Genomic DNA, 23,150 nt, shown 5'->3' on the forward strand with positions numbered 1-23,150 from the left:
AGGTCCAGTTTCAAGGGGGCATGGCTGGCAAAAGAGGTGTCAGCTCTGGGGCTGGACGGCTTGGCCTTGAAAGTTAGAGCAGGGACAGTGTCTGAGGCTGAAGCTGAAATGCAGAGCCATTAATTTCATCCCACTCAGGGCCAGTGCCAAGGGATTTAGCTGAGAAGTTCCCTGGAAGCTACAGCCATGTGTATTTTCGTCACCACTGAATCCTCAGCACCTGGCACCATGCTTGGTACTCACTACAGTTCAGCTGGAAACCAAAGATGTTGCTTCATATCTGGAGCTGCGTGTTAATCTGGTTTATTCTTCACTCATACATTGAACGTTTATTGAGTGCCAAAGACTGTGAGGGACTCTAGTGATTCTAGAATGAAAGGGTGGACACGTTCCACGTCCTCATGGGGGACCTTCTGGGGCAGAAGAGAAACAAGAAACACAAGAAGCAAATCTAAATACTGTGGTTGGCAAGGAGAGCAAGGGAGAAAACTGAAGGTAGATAAGGGGAAGGGGGAGTTTGGGGAAGGTATGTTTATTGTGCAAAAGGTTCCTGCTAAAGACCTTTCGTATCTGCACATCTGGAGGAAGTGAGAGAGGACGTAGGTGTTTGGGAAGGATTTTGAAGGTGGAGCCACCAAGACCTGATATGGTGGACGGATTGCAGCTGGGAGAAGAGAGAGCAAGATGTCCAGGACGACTCCAGGGATGGAGGGGCGACGTCACCTGCTGGGGCGGACACCACGCATTCACCATCTGGGCGCTTCCTTTCCACCCGGGAGAGCAACCCAGCAAAGGGATGGTGGGTTCACGTAGACTTGTTCACGCACAGCTCTACGATGAGCTTTGTTTCTCCTCTGTGCCTCAAAATCAGCAAACCCAAAACACGTCCAGTGACGAGGTGAGCACGTGACAAAAGTGCGAAGGAAAGCAGCAAATCTGAGGGTGAGGGATGTGAATTAAGTGCAACGAAGACGGGCTTCATTCACTCGGACGGAGGGCTGGCTCTGCTCACACGGTCGGCCGGACCCTGTGGAACGGAGGGTCCTGACTTGGCTCTGGGGAGACGCTACCCTGCGGTGACACAGGCTGTGAGAAGGGGCTCTTGGGGGGCACCCCCAGCGTCACTCCTAGGAGGATACTGGAGCATGTGTTCTGTTACCAGAATGCGCTGTTGCTGAACTTCAGCAGGACCTTCTGTTTAGTATTTGCATCGGCAGTCATTGTTCCCGCAGCCTGCTTCCTTACTTTTGACTTCTACATGTGTGAACCATGTGGATGGCCACGGTCTCCTTTCCCTGCCAGGTCATCGAAAGCTGAGACCAGTATTTGTGACCTCTGCTCAGTGAGTGTTAAGGCCTTTGGAGGCTGTAATTTGGTATCAGATTATTGATTCCACGTCATGACCTCGTTTCCTCTCATTTCTTCTCATTAACTTCCAATTTAGGTCATTTTTCTATTTTTGTGAATATGTGTATCACTTAAAATTATTCCTAAGAACAGAACCCAAGGCCTCAATGTACCCCCGACCTCCGCATTCTCTGTGTCTGCCGTCTGAAGTGCGTGTCCCCTGGGGAAGTTTCCACCTGACCCAGGACCTCTGAGCCCTTTACTCACTAATTACGATGGGAGCTTTAGGACAGTAATGCAGTTGCAGCTAAACTACTGGTTTGACAGGAGTTTATTTCACATAGGTAAAAATGGCAGCAATCTGTCGAGTTTTGTACGTGCCGTTTTCCCCTCTGAAGTGTTTTATTGTGTGACCTTGTGGAAGCCAGTGCAGAAATCTCAACTGGGGAAACTTTCTTGATTTAATATCATTTTAAATGGTTTTAGGTGCACCCGCTTTTAGTATCCCGCAAATCAGAGGCCCATCCCTCAGACACACTCCTGTTCTAAATCAGATAAAAATGATGACACTTGGTCACCTATTAGATGAGAACATCGTTCTGAAAAAGGTTTTCTCCTTAATCCCTCCCAAGTAATCTTCTTTTCCCCCTCCAGTTCCGTGACTTTGCTAATCTCTGGCTAATTTTATTTAACATTTTCTCCCCGGTTCTTCAAGGCCTTAACGTATTCTGTGCTCCTTTTCATGCAAAGGGTAGTATTGGAGGGGTCTGGGAGGCGATTTGCATTGGCTTGAAGACAGAGGGCATGAGAAGGCCGCCTGCTTTTGAGCAGGCTACGTGTTTTGCGGTTTGAGAGGTGGCGGGCCACCTTGGAGCATCTCTGAGTCCCTCGGGTAGGCTGGGAGGGACCTGCGTGCTTGGCCGCCCCGTGCCAGCAGCCCCGGCGTTCCCAGGGTACGCGGCACAGGGCTCTGTGTCCCGGCCAGGCCATTTCTTCCCAATCATCTGTCCAGTCTGGAGACACTGTGTGCTTTCTTTCAGGTGTCAGTGTGGATCAAAGCCACCCAAAGGACATTTGCATGAGAATCTGTGGAATGATTAATTAGCAATGGTCATTAGTAATTTTCCTTTTAAGGCTTTGAAATGTCTTTCATTGATAAACTAGTTCTGTTAAGCCTTGACTCCTTTTCACATAGTTTTCACTCTGTCCTCCCTCTGTGACTACAAATTGGATTTCCCCCCTGTCTACACCTCTCCTGTTACTTGGATTCGGCAGTGTGGTTAAAAGGACAGCCTCCTGAGGGTGACAGCCTTCATCATCAGCCTGCACCTCTTTTTCAGACTGTATTTTATAGGAGGGTATCTTCCATCCTCTCCTGTTGGCTGTCTCTTTTGTGGTAATTCCTACAGTTGCTCTATTTACCCCATCTTCTGGTTCTCTCTGAATTGTAACAGTGCTGTTCTCTTTTTACAAATAGAGCTGATTTGACACTCTGATTCTCACATGCCTTTTCCTGATGGTCCAGGAACCCTTGGGGATGTTCTCGTAAAGGGCAGATAGAAAGTGCATCATCAGACAGGGTCATAGGCATATTCTGAGGCAACAGTTTCACACCCAGGAGAGACCCTGGAGAACTCTGGAAAACATTGCAGTCCCCACAAGGGGATGGTGGCAGGTCCCCCAGGCAGCTCTCATGGGCAGCAGATCAAACTAATACCAGCCAACCCTTTGCCAAAAATGAAGCCTGTCACCATCACACAATGGAGGTGTGTGGAATGGAAGCTTACATAGTTAAGAAAAACGAATGAAGATGTGTTAATTTTGCAGATTTTATATGTGGACACATAGCAAAGACTTCTTCCAGGGCCTTGGAGGGGGCTCATGTGGAGTGAGGAACCATGAGCTCTCAACTTGGGGAGCATGCTGTGAAATTCACTTCGGCACCTGGGGAGGGAGGGCTCAGCACCTGCTGCCCCCGGAAGGTGTACCTCAGAAGTAGCTGGTGCTCGTGGGAGCTCCACTTGGTGCTGGTGAAACGTGAGATGACAATTCCTGTTGGTGAGAAATTTTAAATTATAGGACTTGGTCCTGTGAAGACTGGGGGCGCTGGAATTTGATTGCTGTCTTCATTCGTGGAGTACCTCCGGCTCATGCAAAGTATCCCTGAGGACAGAGACAAAAATCTCGTCCTCGTGAGCGTAAGAAAAGACGGTGATGGGGCTATGGCAGAAAATATAGTGAAGGATGTGGTGGTAACCATTCTCCGTGGCTCAGGGAGATGCTGTGACCACCGGGTGAGTGAGTGCCAGGGGCATGATGGGGGGCTGGCGGGGAGGTGAGGAGATGGGTCTTCACGTCCTGGTTTTGTCATGAGACGATGTTAGTCACATATGTCAACTCCCTGGGCCATAACGTTCTCAGCAGAAAAATGGCATCCTTTCGACTCTTCTGGATCATTCTTAGGATTTATGAAGTCTTATATTTTGTTTTCTCGATCTCATGTCTGGTCTCAACAATTCCATCCCTACATACCTCTTACCATCAGAGATGTTGGGATCGTTTTGATTTTGCATTTTATGAGGTGTCTTGGAGTTAAGGACGAGCCCCTTTGTAAATACCTGGGGTACTAAGGGAACTCAGGTGTCATTCCTGGGAGAGACGTAGGCTAGAGCAGTGTAGCGTTTTTCTAGGGGATTTTCATATCTTTAAACCTTTCTCTATTGGAACCACTTTAATGGACGGTCTGGTGAGAAAGGAATTGCTGGCTTGGGACACTGCCATTCCTTGCTTGGTTCTTTATTTTAAAGAAAGGAGCTCTAAGGCAATGTTCAGTCATGGGTTCAATTTTTATTTATTAAACATCTAGAGTGCACCTGGTTCTGTGCAGAGTTCTTTAGAATACCATATGTCCATATGTCTATAAGTATATATTGAAACGGGCTATTAATTTTTTAAAATTTAATTAAATGAGCATATGTGTTAACATTGGCTATTTACTAACTTATCTGGAAATTAAATTAACAAGTAAATAAGCATATATGTTAAAACTGACAGTGTAGTAACTGGTTCTCTTAGAGATTCATAAGAGTATTTTAAATACAGTATTGGTGCTTAATATGAGTAACAAATTTCTATGGTTCTTTTATTTTATGAAGTGACAATATATACTGAAAATATAGAGGATATAAAGTTAACATGTGTTAAAGAATTGTTGTTCTTCAGCTTGGATTAGGTATAACAAAATGAGAAAAAATTGGCCCACCTTTGAATTACTTTGCTTCTTTTAGACTCCAGAATTATGGCCAATAGTAACTTAGTTTGAATGCTGATTGGATGCTTTCTTTTAGCATTTACTTGACCTGATTAAATTTGTTTCCTTTGTAATAAAATTATCTTTATATAATGATTCGGTTTTAATATATCGTATTGGTCTACTTTATAAGAAACATATAAAGTATTTTACACTCTGAAGATTAACCCGAGAAGCATTATTTTAATTGGCTCATCTAACAGTTTATAACATCATTACAATTTAATGAACTTCACCAGGTTTTGAATGCTTAGTGGAAATGGGAAGTTTTGATGATGTTTGTTGCCCTCAAGTAGACGGCTGAGTGGACCAGAGCAGAGCGACTAAATGAGGTACAATCAAAATGTGTGCGTTTAAGGTGTTCCTTTGGCTAAAGAGAGTATGATGAGGGAATTTCAGTAATGTAACGATTCATTTTTTCTCTCTGTCCCTCATCTTCCTGGAAACCTTAGGTCTTTTCTCAAGGTTGAACATAGTAACTCTATTTGCTTACTGCTTACAGCTAAGAGGGAAGGTATCTCTAAAAGAGCCTCTAGCTAGAAACATTCTGTTCACTGAAAAGCTAACAGATTTGACTTCTTTACATAAATATTCCAAAGTACCACAGAAATATTATTCAAAACAATGTTGATCTGCAGAAATACTTTTAAACTCTAAAGTTATTTTCAAGTGTTAGTTATAATTGTTGTTTATTTTCCTTGTTCTTTTCTTTCACCCTTTGAATTGCTACAGTGAATTACTTCTCTTCCAACCTACTGGTTTTAGCAATCTGGATTATATTGTTGAGAAAGCCACGTTGTGGAGATGAGCATTCCTATTCAGAATCAGTAGGGCGTGCTCTGAATGCTTTTCCCCTTGGTGCTGATGGTTTTAAACTTATTTATTCATATGCTCTTACCGCATCCCCGTTGGTTCTCTCCTGGGGGCTCGGCAATATTTTGAGATATTTTGGGTTCTCGTACTTGGGGCTGGAGGTGCTGCCGGCCTTTAGTGGGTAGAGGTCAACGATGTTGCTAACATCCTACAGTGCACACGGCTCAGCCTCCCCCAGCAAGGATATAAGGTCCCAAATGTCCAGAGTGCTAAGGCTGAGAAGCCCTGCCTGTTTCCACAAGGTGAACAGTACATTACTTAGCAGACGCCTGCTCAGAAGGTAGAAGAGAGTTTGCTTTGCATATGACAGATTGTGCCATTTGGGGGTCAAGCCCTCAACCTCGATTTCATTAGTAGCCTCCAAATGCCGCATGACGTATTCTCTTAAAATATGATTCTATCTTCAAGACTTTCCCTTTTTGTGGGGGGATGAGGAGGGATAGCCTTTACTAATAATTGCAATCTACAAAAGGTATAAAGCTTTTATCATAGCCAAGTAAGGATGCAAGATGGGTGTTATATTTTACATTTATGTTCATGCTGAGACATATGATGTCATTTCATTGTAGCCATTCTTAAAGCACTTCAGTATCCTGGCAGCGCTTTCCAAAATCATTAGGCCCACAGAATTCAAATTTCACATGCCTGAACACGTCTTCCTTGATGGTCCCGCATTTATTACTCTTGTTCTTGAACTCTGCAGCTTTTCCTTTGCTCTTTGTTACTATTTTGAAAAGTAGAGTCTATGATACACATATTTCATGCTACTGCTCTTCTTCCCCAGCTAAAGACTCCCATGAGGCTAAATGCCTAGATACAGCTAAGGATATTCTTGCCTCTTTTGAAAAAGTAAATTACGGAGAATTTTAAAACAGTCTTTTTCCAGAATCAGAGAGAATCTGTATATCTGCATATAGCCACCCTCCCTCCCCAGATCTTTTTGTGTAAGAAGAAAAGACATACGAAACTCCATCAGGTAGACCCAACTTTCAGGCAATGTTTGAGTTCATGTTTCTTTGCTGAGAAGAGAAAGATAGGATGAATTCCAAAATAAATTGAAAAAACAAAAGAGCGTAACGATAACACATTAAAGGTGAGTGGAGAAATGTAATAAGAGGAAGCAATAGTAGAAACACAAAGTACACTGATCTCCGTCTACCGCTGCATTAGGTCGGCAGGGTTATTGAATGTAGAATCTGAGGGTCCACACAAGAAGTCTTCCTTCACGGAGGCCAGCACTTGGAAATCTCAGTCAGTTCGTGCTTTGCCAGCCTCTGCAGAGAGCCCTTTGGGTCACCCTTCTGGGTCCGGCGGGCGTGGACGTTTCTTCTCCTGCTGGACAGCTGGACACGTTGACCTCCCTCTGTCGATGGGAGGTTGCACACAGCGCCAGGGTACCTCTGCCTCATTGCACTTCTCCCCCAAGGAGCCTTGAATTGCATGTTGAGGAACATGCATTTGAAATTGAGTGCTTTAATGGTAAAAGCATTTCACTTCAAAATACATATGGGAAGCCCATCCAATACAGTGTTGAGGCCAAAAGGTACACCACAGAAGCCATTCCTTTCAACCTAAATCTTCAAAAGAAGCAGAACAGAACAGTAATATAACTTAGAATGGGAGGACCCGATTCATGAGTGCAATGGAGGATTTTAGCTTAAAATTGTAGTCACCAGTATCTCGGGATGATACGTCATTTTGCTACATTGATTAGAAAAGAGTCCAGTGCTTACAAGTTGCAAACACACCTCCTATTTTTTTTATTATAAGGACCTTTCCTGGGTAACATATGCAATGTCAGGAATCCATAAAGGACTGCCAGTTCTTGCACTGCTATGTCTAGAATTTATTTTTCAAGAGGTCATTTCATTTTCAAGAGGTCTTTTTTTTCCCCAGGTGACAGACAAATAAAAAAAAGTGTTTTGACTGCCCTATAAAACTTAAGATAATGTCATTGTTTTCTAGCGTCTTCTAGATTCATTGCTTGTGGGTGGTTAAATACGTTGTGTGGAAAATAATTATTCCAAAATTAACATGGAAGTAGAAACATTTAAAGTTCTTCAGAAAGAGTCCTGTTTTTATGTGGCCAGGCCTTCTTCCGGTCTCAGAGTGACCTGAAGTAATTGCTGTCATTTGGACCGTGGTCCTCAAGTTCAGCCTGCATAAGCGTCACCTGGAGTCCCTGTGGACACATCTTCCTGGGTGCTCCTTCAGACTGAATCCCAATCTTGGTGAGGTGCTGGGGAGGGGACCGAGCTCACACTCTGAGAAAGACTCATCTATGTGCTCAGCCCACTGAATGGGAGGGATGCGTCTGACAGCACCAATCTATTCAAAATGGGACAAAGATCACTAAATTTTTAACCTACGTGACTTTCATTTTCGATTATTGTTCAGTAAAATTATATAGTGGTGGATTTATAAACATAATTTAAAAAAATAGTAGCATTATTGCGATATAATTCACATGCCATACAATTTACCTATTTAAATAATTCATTGGTTTTCCGTGTACTCACAGAGTTGTGCAACCATCAGCACCATTACAGGATATTTTCAACACCACCCTCAGAAAACACCGTAGGCATTAGCAGTCACTCCCATTTCCCTCTCATTTCCCCAGTCCTAGAGAACCACTCATCTGTTTTCTGTCCCTCTGTAGATTGGGTCCTTCTGGACATTTCATATAAATGGAATCATATGCTACATAGTTTTCTCTATCTGGCTTCTCTCACCAAGTATAATGTTTTTAAGGTTCATTTATGCTGTAGCATGTATCACAACAGTGTTTCGTTACTTTTCATTGCCAAATAATATTCCATTGTACATTTTCATTTTGTTTAGTCATTCATCAGTTAATGTACATTAGGGTTGTTTCCACTTTTGACTATCATGAAGAGTGCTGTTATGAACATTTGTGTACAAATTTTGGGTGGCACGGATGGAATTATTAAACCTATTGGACATATTTTATCCTGAAATTTTTGCATTAACTTTATTCTACAGTTGTCTGTTATAATATTAAGATAAACTCTTTTTCATTGTTTGTCCCCATTGTAAGTTCCTGACATAATAAAACTCACGCCTCACATTAAAACAATAACAAACCAAAACAAAACCAGAGTGAATGCCTTTCTGGAACACTAAACACTAACCTTAGATCAGCCTGTGGGGAAATTTGCTTAGTACTGTTGAGAAAAGATGAGGAGATTGCGTGCACACCCCCACATTCCCTCAGGGTGACGTTCCCTTGAGCACACTGGCATAACTGGGGTCTACATTTGGTATTTGATGTGATATCTTGTGGGCTTTAAGATATCCATGATGATTTACAGTAAAATAGCGTGTGTATTTGTGTGTGTATGCCTGTGTGTGTTATTTGCTTTTCAGTCTTCTGATTTTCAGGTCTTGTACTTTCTCTTTATAATATTCTAATGGGTCAAAGAAGGATGACAGTTGTTAACAAGATTGACTTTCCAGTGATATTGTCTTTCCTTTAAGAAGATTGATGGGATAATTGTGTCTACCTTAGTGACAGTGGGGAAAAAGGATCACAAGACATAATACTTTAATGAGAAGGTGAATATAAGGATCACTATTTTATTTCACTGACCGCTGTCCTGAAGCCTCTTTTTTTCTCTTTCCACACATCTGATTATTGATTATTCTCTCGTTTTAGCAACGATGAATTAGATAGTTGGCAGTGTGTTGCTTTTATTTCTTTGCTGTGTGTGTGTGTGTGTGTATGTGTGTGTGTATGTGTGTGTATGTGTGTGTGTGTATGTGTGTGTGTGTGTGTGTGTACCTGGTTATGTTTATGACTCTTCAGAGTCATAAAATATATTATTTTTTTATTGCTTCCTCCCCTGTAAAATTCCTTACTCTTTGGGCATTCCATATGTCTGACTAACCCACTTATTTCCAATAGTTTTCTCATACTTTAAAAATGTTTATTTTCCTTCGTATAAGCTAAGCTATTGAAGTATAGTCTTAAAGAACATTGGAGAAGGAAGTACAGTCCTCTTACAATGAGAAAGCATTGCTCTGTTGATTATAACGACATTAGAAAACTCTGTTTTTTAACTACTGACTTGGGTCATAGTCAGTGATGGGGCCATCTCTACCCATTGGTTTCTTTCCGGAGTAGAAATTGTAGCTATAACTTATAGAAATAATCGATATGAATCATGTCCTGTAAAGCTTTTCTCACAGAGACTGTCTTTAGATAGAATGAGCTCTTTATTAGCCTCGAATAGCAAATATCTCTTAACAGTCCAACAGGGTTCCTGAATTGAGAAGAATTAATTTCAAAGTCCTATGTACGATTTTATTGCAAGCAGAAGAAAAAATAGCCCAAGAAACAGATCTTCAATATTCCCAGTACTATTTTTTGCAGGTTCTTTTTGCTAATTAAAAAAGTGTGCGCAAAAGGCTCTGCTTTGCTTTTTTTTCTCTTTAGAGCAACACGGGAGAGCCGAGTCTGCAAGACAGAGAAAGCTCCGTGTCTCACGGCTTAATCGCATTGATTTGGTAGGGCTCTCAGTGCGGTGGGCAGCCCATTTACATGTGCCTGATTTCTGTCGAGCGGCAGGCGGGGATTTGCCCCTGCGAAGACGAAACCCCCTTTCTGCAGCGGCTTCCCTTCCTCCCCTCCCTCCCCCCTCCTCCCATTAGGAGACCTCGCTGAAGACAAACAGATGCCTGCTGCCAAAACGCAGGACTTAACCTGACCCTCCACGGCTCACAAAGGAGGGCTTTCAGGTCCCCCGGGAAACAGCCCCTGCATTTTATCAGGCCGTGAAATTCGGAGTGAAAAGCCCTTGCCTCTGGCTGCCTAGCCATGCGGGGCAGTGGTGAGGGTGTCCGGGAGGGAGTGGGGGGGGGGAGGATGGACAAAATACCCCCGCACAAAGGCGGCCTGCCCCCCCTTCTTTGATTGCTAGGTGGTCTGTAAGACTCCTGAGGAGCCGTCCACCCGGCCCGAGAGCATTTTGTTGTCACTGGGTCACTCTCGGGGGGGCGGGGGAGGGCTGGAGAGGAAGACTGGAGTCTTCTCTGCACGGGAAGGCCCCTGGCTTCTCCTCATTAACAAACAGCAAGGGCCGCTTCGTGTCCAAAAAATAAAAGCTAGAAGAAGGAGAAACTCCTCACTTCGTGGGAAGGACTTACCTTATCGGACAAGCCTGGAGTCTCTCGAAGCGTTTAGCAGACTCTGTTTCCTGCAGGCGCTGGAATGCTCTTTGCAATGAAGTCTGTGTACGAGTCAGTCACATTTCCTACCTAAAGTTAATAATGGGGTACACGTTTCTAATGTTCTGTATCAACACGGAGAGACGTCGCGAGTGTGTTAAAGAAACAGGAGAAAAGCAGTCCTCAGAGTGTAAAAGTGCGTTCATTAGGTGCCATCAGGAATAGAGCAGAGTGGCTGGCCATCAGCCTTGTGGCTACACTACCATCAGTTAGCAGTGTCTTGGCTGATTGCACTTCTACTTTATTCTGCAGATTCCAGGTGTTTTAGGTCCCTCTCAGGAAATAGCAAGTGGACAACACACTGAATGAACTGGGCAGAAAATAATAGAACCTGTGGAAGAAATACCCTTTACTTTTCCTCTTGCGTGTCCTTGGCCAGTTATCCTGCCACATTTAGTGGTCCTCAGTTATATTGAGCTGCCAACTCAGATTTATGAGGTTTGTACACCTTATCTAAAATTTCCAAAATAATCTCATGTGTGGGTGAGACTATTTTTAAGCTCCCCTAAGCTGGAAGAAAGCCATCTTAATATACCAGCTATGTCATAAATACCACATGTGTCTGTTATAATATAGGAGTGTCCTAATATAGACTGTTTTCAAGTGCATGGACTCTTACTTAGGAATTTTACCATTTCATAAAGCAGCTCTCTCCATGCTGTATTTATTAGGTAATTGAAGAATTGGTTCTATAAACGGCACTGCATATTTGGAGAAACGGAAGCTAGATCATTTGTCTCTGATAAAGGGAACATAAATTTCTTTAATAACAGAGTCATTTTCTTTCCTCTGTTCTACACTTTGACATCATGTCTGCTATGCTTTTGGAAACACATTCAGCAATTACTCTAAGGACTGCTAAGATCCCAGCTTCCATTTGCCCAACAGCTAAAGTTTACTCTGAGTAGCCTGTGTGTTATAAATCATGCATGTTTCCCATCTCACAACCCAGCAGAAACTATTGGGATGGATCTATATTGCTGAAATTTACAGCTTTATCTTCATGCTTCTGAAGGTCACATTTGACAAGAACATCCCACTTGCTTTTGCTACGCATTCTTCTCCTACTCATTATTCTTTTTACGGCCTAGACACCCCTTCATGCAGAGAGCTTTGTCCAGCTCTATGCTAGGGTTACGTTGTCCCCATCTGTGCTTCTCTCCATCCTTCTTCCATGGTATTGATCCCACGTGTTACACTGGCTTGATTAATTTTGCCCTCCATCACACTTAAGATTGAAGCAGGCAGACTGTCTGTCTTATGTGCCCACGAACTTCCCGTGTCTCTCAGGGTGTCGGACACACAGATGTGGCTCAACACATACTTATGCAGGGGTAGGGAGGTAACAAAGTGAAGGCAGAGTTTATAAATTAACATGGGTGACACAGTAGACAGTGGGAGAAGCCGTGGGTACACCCTTTGCATTTTTGATGGCGTAGGGGTTAAATCTGAATGCACATCTGTCGTCCTAGTTGCTTGTGTCAGCCAGTGTCAATGAAGAAAACAAACCACTCTAGGTGCATAAACTAGAAGGAATTTAATACAGGGAATTAAATGCTTCTAAAATGATTGGAAGTGTTGAAGGAACGGGCTCTGCACTAAACCTCCAGAGGTGACTCCAGAGCGATTCAGAGCCGACCCCCTTGCTTGTTCTGAGGTCTCTCTAGAACAATGACCTCAGAGCTGGGAATCTCCCCCAGGGAAGTCTCTTCAGACATCCAGGAAGCTGAGGAGTGAAGACAGAAGAGAACCTGCACGCATCCACAGTGGTTCTGAAAGAGTGAAGAGGGGACGAGCAAGAAAATACCTTCTGCTTCACTTTTGCCTTCAAAGGTTGCCCTGGAGCATTCATTACCATGGCCAAATTGCATTCCGAATCTTAGTGATACGGTCATCTGGGAAATGTAGTTTTTATTTGCTTTCCCACTAGAAGGAGTATGTATAGTGGATATTGAATGTGCACCCTTGTACTTTCTTTTAACACTCCCCAAGGTGGTTGCCACTAGCCACATATGGCTCTGCAAATTTAAATGAATTAAAATTAAGTGTTTACTTTTTCATTTACACTGGCCACATTTCAGGCCCTCAGTTGCCTCCTATGGCAGATGGCTCCCATATTGGACCATGCATACGTAGAGCATTCCCACTGGGTCTTATGTTGGGTAGCCCTGGTCAGGATGATGCAAATGCCTTCTCTTTCTGCCCTTTTTGGTCCAGCAGAGCCACTGATGAAGGAGCGGGTAAGGTGGTCGAGAGGGTCAGCATAGAGTTCATCAAGCAGGGTTGAATCAGCTGAGTTGGGACATGCGGAACAGCAAGAGGACACTTCCTTGGTTGGGTCCTCCATTGTGTGTTTCAGGTCAAAAGAGGTACAAGGGGAAATTAGCAAAGAAACCCACATCTGCGTTGCCCACGGTGTAAAGAAGTCTATTCTAGACCTTGTGCAAAATCTGAATCATTAAACAAATCTTCATTCTGATCCAAACTTACTAAGTTTGCTCTTGCTGCTAGTTTTGATTGGGCTCACAGTAGGTTTAATTGCTATTTTATTATAATGGAATTCCACTGGACACAAGAACCTCAAGATCACTCTTCAAAGGGAGAACAAAATTAAATACCCAGGTGAGATTGTGCAAGTTCCAAGTTTGGTTTAAAGGGCAAACAGGGTCTATAGAAATAGGGTCTCCCACCCATAACTAACGTATATCCTCCTCCCCAGTGTTTTCAGCTTCTGGAAGGTTACGAATATTACGACTCACTTGTTAATTTTGAGCAGACCTACCGCATAAGGCCCACTTGAATGGGTTTGTTCAGGGATGCCCTAATGTGCTAGAGGCCCTTTACTGTCAACAAAGCCAGGCTGATCTGATCTGGCTCGGGAGACAGGAAACATGAAAGTCCTTACGAGCTGCAGCCCCCCCCACTCCCCGTCCTTTCAGGAGCACGCCATGCCTTCCTGGAGCTTGACGTGTCAGACAGCCGAGCCACACAGATACATATTAAGCTGTCAGTGTAACAAGCTGCTTCTGTCTGAAAAGGATTAGCGTTGACACTCCTGATGATTTGTCTAACTGTAAGGACTTGCGTCGTTCCTGGGTCCTTGCGGAGTAGCTGCTACAATCACTCACCTCTCAGACAAATGGATCCGACTTCTTGGAAATAATTAGCCACAGTGTACATCTGCCTAAGCCATTCTTATATACTGCTGATATAAATAATCTTATTAACCCAGAGCACGTATTATAAATAAGTTCAAAGGTACCTCCGTGAGGTTTAATATAGGGCCAAATTGAGAACTCAATTACTCCTGTGACGTAGGCAAGATATTATAAGGCCGGTAGCTCAGGGCAAAAGGACAGCAGGCCACCCAGCTTGGGGATACGATTGACACGGTTCTCTGACACCACCAATTACATGATTCCTTAGGAATTGTGTATTGTTAAGAAAATGTGTAGAAGAAAATATATACGGAGATAAGGATCAACGCTAGACTTGCCTAAGCTTTTCAATGTAGCATGAAGGCAGGGAAGTCCTAATCTCCATTCAGTGTGTGGCATGTCGGGAGCAGTTCCTTAACTCGGGCCTCAGTGCTGTCAGACGCATGCTGTGCAGATTACATTCTGGCTTTCACGAGGGAGCGGGGCCTGGCTGGTTAAACCCGCAGGACACTCTGACCAGGGATTCCTCTGGAGCTGTGCAGCATCTGATCGAATGAAAGCACAAGACAGTTCTTAATTCAGTCTCTAAAATCTGACTCATGGTGGAGACAGGCTTCCCAAGTTATTTTGATTACCTGGGGGTCAATATTGGAGAAGGATGAGTCGTTGATTTGATAGCCTGTGAAGGACACACAGGCCTGTGATCAAACTATAATAAAAAATGGTGTGTGTGTGCGCGTGTGTGCGTGCATGCATGCGTGAGAGAGAGAGAGAGGGAGATATCTGGCTTTGAAATGACATAGAGATAATATTCTCCAGCCATTGTTGATTTGCTGAGCGCCCTGATGAAATATACATTTTTAATTTTCCCAGAGGAAAGGCTGTCTTGTCGTGTACATCATTTGGTTGGGCTGTCTGCTTCTGCAGTCCATATCCCACTGAGGGCCCATTCTCAAGTGTCTTTAGGGAAATGTTCAAGTTAGGATGAGGAAATGGAACACACCCTTCTGTTACATCCCTGCCTTGGCCAAACACCAGGATCAGTTTTTCCTCATTGGACTTGTAATAGGGATGGGCTGATTCCGCTGATTTTAGAATTTAGGTATGAATTTAGGCAGCATGTGCAAGTACTACTGGAAGCTGATAATTATGCAGGACGTCTCATTGAATGGTTTGCAATGGCAAAATAAGTAGGTTATACTCATTTCCTACTTTCATTGTGAGAAACGTTTTGCTTTGATGTTGTAAGAATGGTTCCTTTAGTACAAAGGAGGGAGGGACATTTTCAGAGGCAAATTGGACCACAGGGCTGAGTGAACTCATTTCCTGTGTTTATAATCAGAAACCGAGACAAGGGGTCGAGATGATTGGGGTCGTCACACACCCCCGCATGGAATTACCCTGAGACTCCAGGATGACGGGGCTGTTCCAGCCTCAGCACCATCAGGGTTCCTGAGGCTGTCCTTAAACCACCTGTTTACAGAACCTGTTAGATACAACTTTGCAGAGCCTAGACGGTTTTTGTTAACCATTCTGTGGGAAGACGTGCCCCTCGGTCACTATGAGGTTTCAGGTCTCAAGCCTTTGTCCCTAAGTCTCCATTTCTTCCCACAACTTGTTTATAACCGCTTTACTAATTTTAAAATCACCTTTTGCCCATAGGTCTATGTCCATAGTAGATTTCAGTGATGCCTGCTGAAGAAAATTTGTGATTTTGAGTAATTTTAAGATTACTTGATGTGTTCATTTTTTAAAATTTGAAGTATAGTTGATTTACAATGTTGTGTTAATTTCTGCTATACCGCAAAGTGACTCAGTTATACACATATATACATTCTGTTTTACATTCTTTTTTACATTCTTTTCCATTATGGTTTATCTCAGGATATTGAATCTAGTTCCCTGTGCTATACAGTAGGATTGTTGTTTTGATCTATTCGTTTTTAACTTCATTTAGAACACTTCAGAAAAGTTACAAGAATAGGACAGAGAGCTTCCACATATCTTTCATCTAGATCAGGGTACAGCAAACATTCTGACAAAGACAAGTAAATATTTTTGCCTTTCTTGGCCATACAAACTGTTTCAACTATTCAACTCGGCTATTGTAGCACAAAAGCAACCAGTGACAATACATAAATGAATGGGTGTGTCTGTGTTCCAGTAAATTTTATTTACAAAAACAGATAGATGGTGGGTCAGATTTGGTCCCTGGTTTCTAGTTTCTGACCCCAATCTAGATTTACCAGTTAAGTTTTATTTGCTTTATCACATTCTCTCTCTCTAGATAGACAGATATAGGTGTATGTGTGCACTTGTTACAATTGTTATTTTTTCCCAACCATTTAAAAGTAAGTTGCAGACATCATGACTCTTTACGCCTAAACGTTTCAGCATGCATCTCTTGCATAACTGCCGTGGAATAATCGAACTCAGAGAATTTCACGTTGATGTAATCTTAAGATCTCACATTTGGTCTGAATTTTAAATTTCACTAATTGTGTGAATAGCGTCCTGTCTGGCATTGTTTTCTCTGATTCAGGATCCGACCCATCAGCATGGCTTTGCATTTAATTGTCACATGTCTTTACTGTCCTTTCATCTGGAAGCAATCCTCAGCCCTTCTTTGCCTCTCATGATATTGGGTTTTGTTTTGAAACTAATAGTATGAAGTTTAATGTGGGTAAATTCAAAGTCCTGCAAATACTGACCACACAGATACAAAGATGAGAGACCAGTTCTTATAAAGGAATCGTCTCCTTGTGGCTTCTTCTTTGTCTTTGGATGTAGGGTCTTTTTTGGTAGGTTCCAGTGTTTTTGTTTGTTTGTTTTTGTTTTTGTTTTTCTGATTCTGGTGTTTTCCTAAGAAGGGGGGAGCTCACGTCCTTCTATGCCGTCGTCTTGCCAGCAAGTTCCCGATGTTGGTATTTTTTAAGACTAGAGGCTTGTTGCTTTGTACAAGGCGCCTCATTCTGGATTTGTCTGATACTTCCTCATGGTTCAATTCAGGTTCTGCCCTTTGGGCAGGACACTGTCTCAGTGATGGTGATGCTTTGTTTTTACCAGTGCATCGCATCAGGGGCGCACCAGGTGGGTTTCCCCGTTCCTGGAGATGTATCCTTTATCACTTAGTTAAGGTATTATCTCCAGGTTTCTCCCCTGTAAAGTTGTCACTTTCTCTTCATTACTAATATTTTTTACCTTTATTTTTGAAAACTTTCTATTACAAAAATTTTTAATTGAACTATATTTGATGCACAATATCATATAAGTTACAGGTATGTATACAGGTATACATAGTATCTTTTTAATTTGAGAAGTAACCATGGGCTATTATCTGGAACTTCAGTACTCTGCCAAAATGCCATAGCAGATGATCAAGTGGAAAATCTGGATGCTAGGAAAGTCTGTTTGGTCTTTAATGAAACAGAATCCCCTGACGGATCTATTTCAAGAGGCTTCATGATAGGCATAACGGTATGAGAAGGAATGACAGTGACAGGACGGTTTTCTGATAATAACTACCTCGATTCGTTTCTTTTTTCCATTTTAATTGTTTTTTTTTGTTTGTTTGTTTCTAAATACTTTCGCTGAAACTAAAAGAGCTCTTGATGTTAGAATTCCCTTTATTGTGAACAGTAGTTGTGATCAAATGAGGCCCAGATTTCTTGATAAGCATCGCGGCAGGAGAGTAACTATCCTTAGAGTGTTTCAGAGAAAGTTGTCTTGTGATGTGAGATGTCTGAGGTGTGACATCGCCGTGCTGGGCTGGCAATGCTGAAGCTCTCGGGTTTAGGTTCTGCTGATTGTTCAGCTGTACTTCCGTGGGCTGGCTGCCAAAAGGTTTCATTATTTTGGCAAGACGCGGTACACTTTTTGACACAACAGGATTGTAACAATTTCTATACCAGTTTAGAGCTGGAGAGAGTCCGTGAATACTTCTAAAGCCACTATGGCGCACATATTTCCGGAAATATACTGGGGAAAAAAACGCTTCCATCTAAAAAACAGATCTACAGTTTCCTAGAGAAACTTGCTGCCATTAATTCAGAAAACAGAAAAGGTCTTTGGAAACGTCTGTTGCTGGCATTATTATATGCTATGAGTATATACCTGTATGAAATGAAAAGTGGATTTTTTTTTTGTGGAACCCCAAATTTATTCTTTACATCCAGGCAACCATTCAGACAAAAATTAAATATAAATCACTATTTAACTTTTTTTTATTCAACAGAAAATTTTTTTGTGTGAGAGCATACCATATGTCCTATAAAACGTACAGTGCTCTAGTCTCAGATTTTTCCTTCTGATTCCACCTTCCGGCCACATACGCAAGAACATGCCACCTCACCCGTCCATAGCTGTTGGAATTTGGGCAAAAAATTGGCACTTTTAAAACAATTATTGGAACATGCTTGAGAGACTAGAATTGAAAGAAGGTTTATTTTCTTCTTTAATTAAAAGAAACAAAGGTAGATATGCGGGAAATATGAAAGAACTAAAATTAATTCTCCTTATTGGTCTTCTAGAAATGGAAGGGCATCTCATTCACTGAGTACCTACTACATAGGGGCATTTAAAAATGTGGTCATTAAAGTTTTTATTCTGAAAGAATCCTCTTGGGCAAATGTTACTCTTTCATGTGTCAGAAACCTCAGACCTGGCTGGAATCGTCAGTTTCTGTGTCCCTCACCTGTGTTGTCTATCAGCTCAGGACCTCGCAAGCTCAGTCACCAGAATTGCCCCTAGAAGGGCACACACATCTCATCATCAGCACTTTCTCACCACACTGGAGAACTATGGACAGAATGTGCTTCTCATGACCATTGTTGTGTGTCTCTGCCTCCAGATTCTTACATCCTCTAAGCTCAACAGTGAATTGATTGGTCTGTGTCCAATCACAAATGGAGCCCTGGACCTGAATCCTGCTACCCAGCCATTGTTCCTGTAAAGATGTTTTAGTTCCCAAATCTGGAAGATGTAGGGTTGGGTTAGATGCCATCAAAGATGCTTGCCTTTCTAAAATTCTGTGTTTCCATGTTGTAACCCCTGCAACATTCTCTGGAACCTGGATCTGTTGATTATTTCCCATTTCTCCTACATCTTCAGTCAGACCCCCTCCACCTGATCCTTTTTTTCTGCCTACCAATATGTTCCAGTCCCTTCTTTTTCAGTCTCCCCGGGCACAAATACAGAAGAGGGGGCAAGATAGATCACACAAAACCATTTTGCTGAACTGTGAGGTCGCCTCAGTGTTGCCATTCTAGCTGTCATATATCCCAGCTCCCCAAATTCTTGACATGCCAACTTCATATTTTCTCTACTTCCTTTTGACATGTATCTTGGACTTTTGCTTAAAAGTGAACATGCCTTGTTTACCTTTCTAGACTGTGAAGAACTTGAAGACAGGTGTGTGTGTGTGTGTGTGTGTGTGTGTGTGTGTAATTCATGAATTTAACAGATCCATCACTTAGCATGATGCCGTGGTGATGGAATTCAGCACATGTTTATGAAAGAAATGAATGCATGATGTAGAAAGAAAGAGAAAAGAAACCTGTAAATGCTCATCATTAGCTCTACCCTTTCTCCAGAACTGTGTATCCATAATTCCAGTAGCTTGGTGGACATCCTTCCCTGTATATCCACTTGACAGCTCAAACTCATCACGTTAAACGCTTAATTCCACCTCTCGCCCCATGTTTGTTTCGCCTGCACCCTCCGTCATATTGACACAGTCAGCTCCTCCGATTGAGGTTAGAAAGTTGGGTGCCTTTCCCGTTCTCACTTCTCCCACATTGCCTTTCATAGGTTGATTTTTTCTTTTCCTTTCACCCAATGTCCTCTTCCATCCAAATGGCGTATTGGCACTAGAAGTGCTGGAGAGAAGGTTTGGAAGAAATTGTAAAACCTTTTGCTCTGGTTTCATTTCCTGCATATTTTGCCTCCGTAATCCATCTCCTATTCTAACACTCAAGTCATTTTAAGCACAGATAGGGGCAAGCAACTCCTTTCTAAGACTGTCAGTGGCTCTCATTGAATTCCAAGGGCCATCTTCCTAGCCTTGTGTTTTATTGCATCTTCTTTTTTAGCTCTCACACTCCACATATTTACGACATTGTCCAGGCCCCAGATCTATTTACAATTGATCAGGTCCTCCTCATCCTTCTAAGCTAATTCATGAGCCCTCAGTTCTGTGAAATCCTCTCCAATTATCCCATATGGAACAACATACCACTTTGGTTTCTTATGGGACTTTACTCTTCTATCACTTATTGTATACTTTGTTGCTGTAGACTGATTTATTTGCATGCTTTTCTCCCATGGAGATGATAGACTACCTCAGGGTGGAACAAATTTCGACCAGATTTCCCCCACCTTGGTGAGTCGATGACCACTTAGCACATAGGAAATACGAATCCACATTCATTGATTTAGCAGAAGTTAATGTGAACAGGTTGAAAAGTATGGAATGCTGGCTGCTTTGTTTTAACGTGGGTTCTGTCTATTTAGCATAATGTAATTATGGGTTCTGTTTTCCTTGAGGATTGGGCATGTGTGAAAATTTGAATTTTATAGGAAACTTTTTTGCCTCAGAATTTTTTGTGATTGCCATTTAGGTAGTATAATTTCCTTTTCTGTACTTTTGCGTGAAAGTTTTGGGTTAAATGTAAGGTATGGAACTTTGTGCTAAACTGTCCAGATGGTAGTTCACCAAAGCAATATCAATAATTTTCCTCCTTGTCAGTACTTTGGCTCAGAAGAGTGGGATCTCTCTGTCTGTGGTATACATAAATACCTTGGAATTTGTAGCACCCAGGGCATTCTGGAGCTGAATCCTCCTTGGGATCATAATAATTTAGTAATCTCAGAGATTTGCAGACTGCTCTTCAGTTTCCAAATCCCTGGCACATATCTCATCTCTTTAAGCTCTTGCAGCATGTGGCGTAAATGGGGCAGTGCTTTATAATGGAAATAACATTCCTTGGAGTGTGCCAAAGCGTGGCTCAAAATTCCAGTTCCCATAGCCTCACCCACAGTCACTTGCTTTGTTTCCTCAACCTCTCTAAACTGCAGTTTCCTCTCTCTAAAATGTGAGAATAATAATACCTAATTTTACACACTTCCGTAGTTTTGTTGTTAAGAGGCTCCACTGAACAAATCATTTTAAACGTGCTCCATAAATCTGTAAAGATTCTCTCACATTCGGTGATAGTTTAACAAGTGAACATGGATGGTGGTGTTCTCATATTTGAATTATCAAGCTGAGGCTAAATAGTTCATGTGATTTTCTCAGTTGTAGATGAGACACATGGCCAAGTTAGGGCTCAAACCACGGCTTTCCATTCCATGGTGCACATGGCTTGTTTTTTATAATCTGTTCTCTTGTTTGCATGTTCAGTCCCATATGCCTTGTGAGGGATTATAAAAGGGTTTGCAGACGTATTCCCTCCTCAGGAGGATCTGGAGGTAGTGTAACTTTAATACAAGTCATAGGCTCCACAAATCAGTCAAAAATGTGAGAATTCTTGGGGGGAACTCTAAATGCTACATGGTTGCAGAGAGGGCAAATCAGTGTGTGCTGTGTGGATAGCAATGGCCAAAAATAGATGGTTTGAAGCAGCTACTGATCTGAGTGGAGAAGGACAGAATAGCTTGTCTGTAAGGAAGACATATCACAACAGAGTGGAATTAGAAAGGATCTTGTTTGGGGGGAACAGAAAAGCAACCAGCTTCACTGGAAGCAATTCATAGGAGGTTGAAGGAGTTGGTTGGACAGGATTTGCTGGTTGACCAGATGTTTTGAATGTAAAACCATGTACTTTAGGTTAAATTCGATAATGATTGACTAATTGTATCAGTGACCTCACATCTTCAAAACCGTGTTTTAGAAGGATGAATGTGGCCAAAATGTACAGAATTGTTCCATGATTGTAGGTCATGGTCCTGAGTAGCATTTACTCCTCCATCCTGGGGAAGTTGTTTCTCAGGACCAGCTCTGTTACTCCGGTTCCTTTGCATGTTGTTCAAAAATTCTCAACCTTGGCACGGTTAACATCTGGAGTCAGGTAATTTTTTATCATGTGAGTGCTATCTGGGCCCTGGTGGATGTTTAAGCAGCATCCCTAGCGTCACCCCCAAGAAGCCAGTACCTCTCCCCTTAATCATAACAAAATGATTCCAGACATTGCCAAATGTCCCCTGGGAATACAAAATCACTCCCATTTCAGAACCACTTACTTAGAGCAATTTAAAAAATTTACCTACTATCTTTTTTTTTTTTAGCCACGCCACGCGGCTTACAGGATCAAGCCTGGGCTCCCTGCAGTGGAGGCGTGGAGTCCTAACCACTGGACCACCAGGGGATTCCCTCTAGTATATTATGATATAAGTTAATTACAATAAAAAAGACCTGTACAGTGTTGTCCAATATATTTAAAAGTTGGAAGGATTTAGATAAATTCTGCATCATTGGCTTCTCTGTAAAGTTTGAGTGTCAGGCAATTCTGGAAAACAACCAGAAGGCAGCAAAGAGCAGTTGTTTCCTGGATACTGGCTGACCTCTCCAGTTTACCATTCTTTCTGTCACCCCAGTTATCCAAAATTTACCCCCTTCACTCTTCCTCATTATTTGCTTGGTCTCTGGAAGTACTTGGGTATCCCAGTCCTAAGTACTGGTTATAAAAACATTTCAATTTATCAATAAATTTATTCAGCAGGTGTTTATTGAGCTGCAGCTAAATGATAAAGAGTATTGTAGTAAATGTAGTAAATGTCACAAAGTCTCATTGCTCACTATTCCATGAGTGGAATATTGTATGAACATGTTTTATATTACGGTACATTTTATTTTTTATTTATTTATTTTAAACACAACATATCTCTCACTTTATTTATTTCTTTTTTAAGTTCACTTAGAAGTAGTCTGGGTTTTCGGCATATAGGTCTTGACATTTTAAAATCAGATTTATCCCTAATTATTTTTTTTGAATTTATTTTATTTATTTTTTGTATACAGCAGGTTCTTATTAGTTATCTATTTTATATGTATTAGTGTATACATGTCAATCCCAATCTCCCAATTCATCCCACCACCACCACCCACACCCCCTGCCGCTTTTCCCCCTTGGGGTCCATACGTTTGTTCTCTACATCTGTGTCTCTATTTCTGCCTTGCAAACCGGTTCATCTGTACCATTTTTCTAGATTCCACA

The sequence above is a fragment of the Balaenoptera physalus genome (genome assembly GCF_965194825.1).
Source record: "Balaenoptera physalus genome assembly, contig: HAP1_SCAFFOLD_1333, whole genome shotgun sequence".
In the NCBI taxonomy this organism is placed as follows: Eukaryota; Metazoa; Chordata; class Mammalia; order Artiodactyla; family Balaenopteridae; genus Balaenoptera; species Balaenoptera physalus.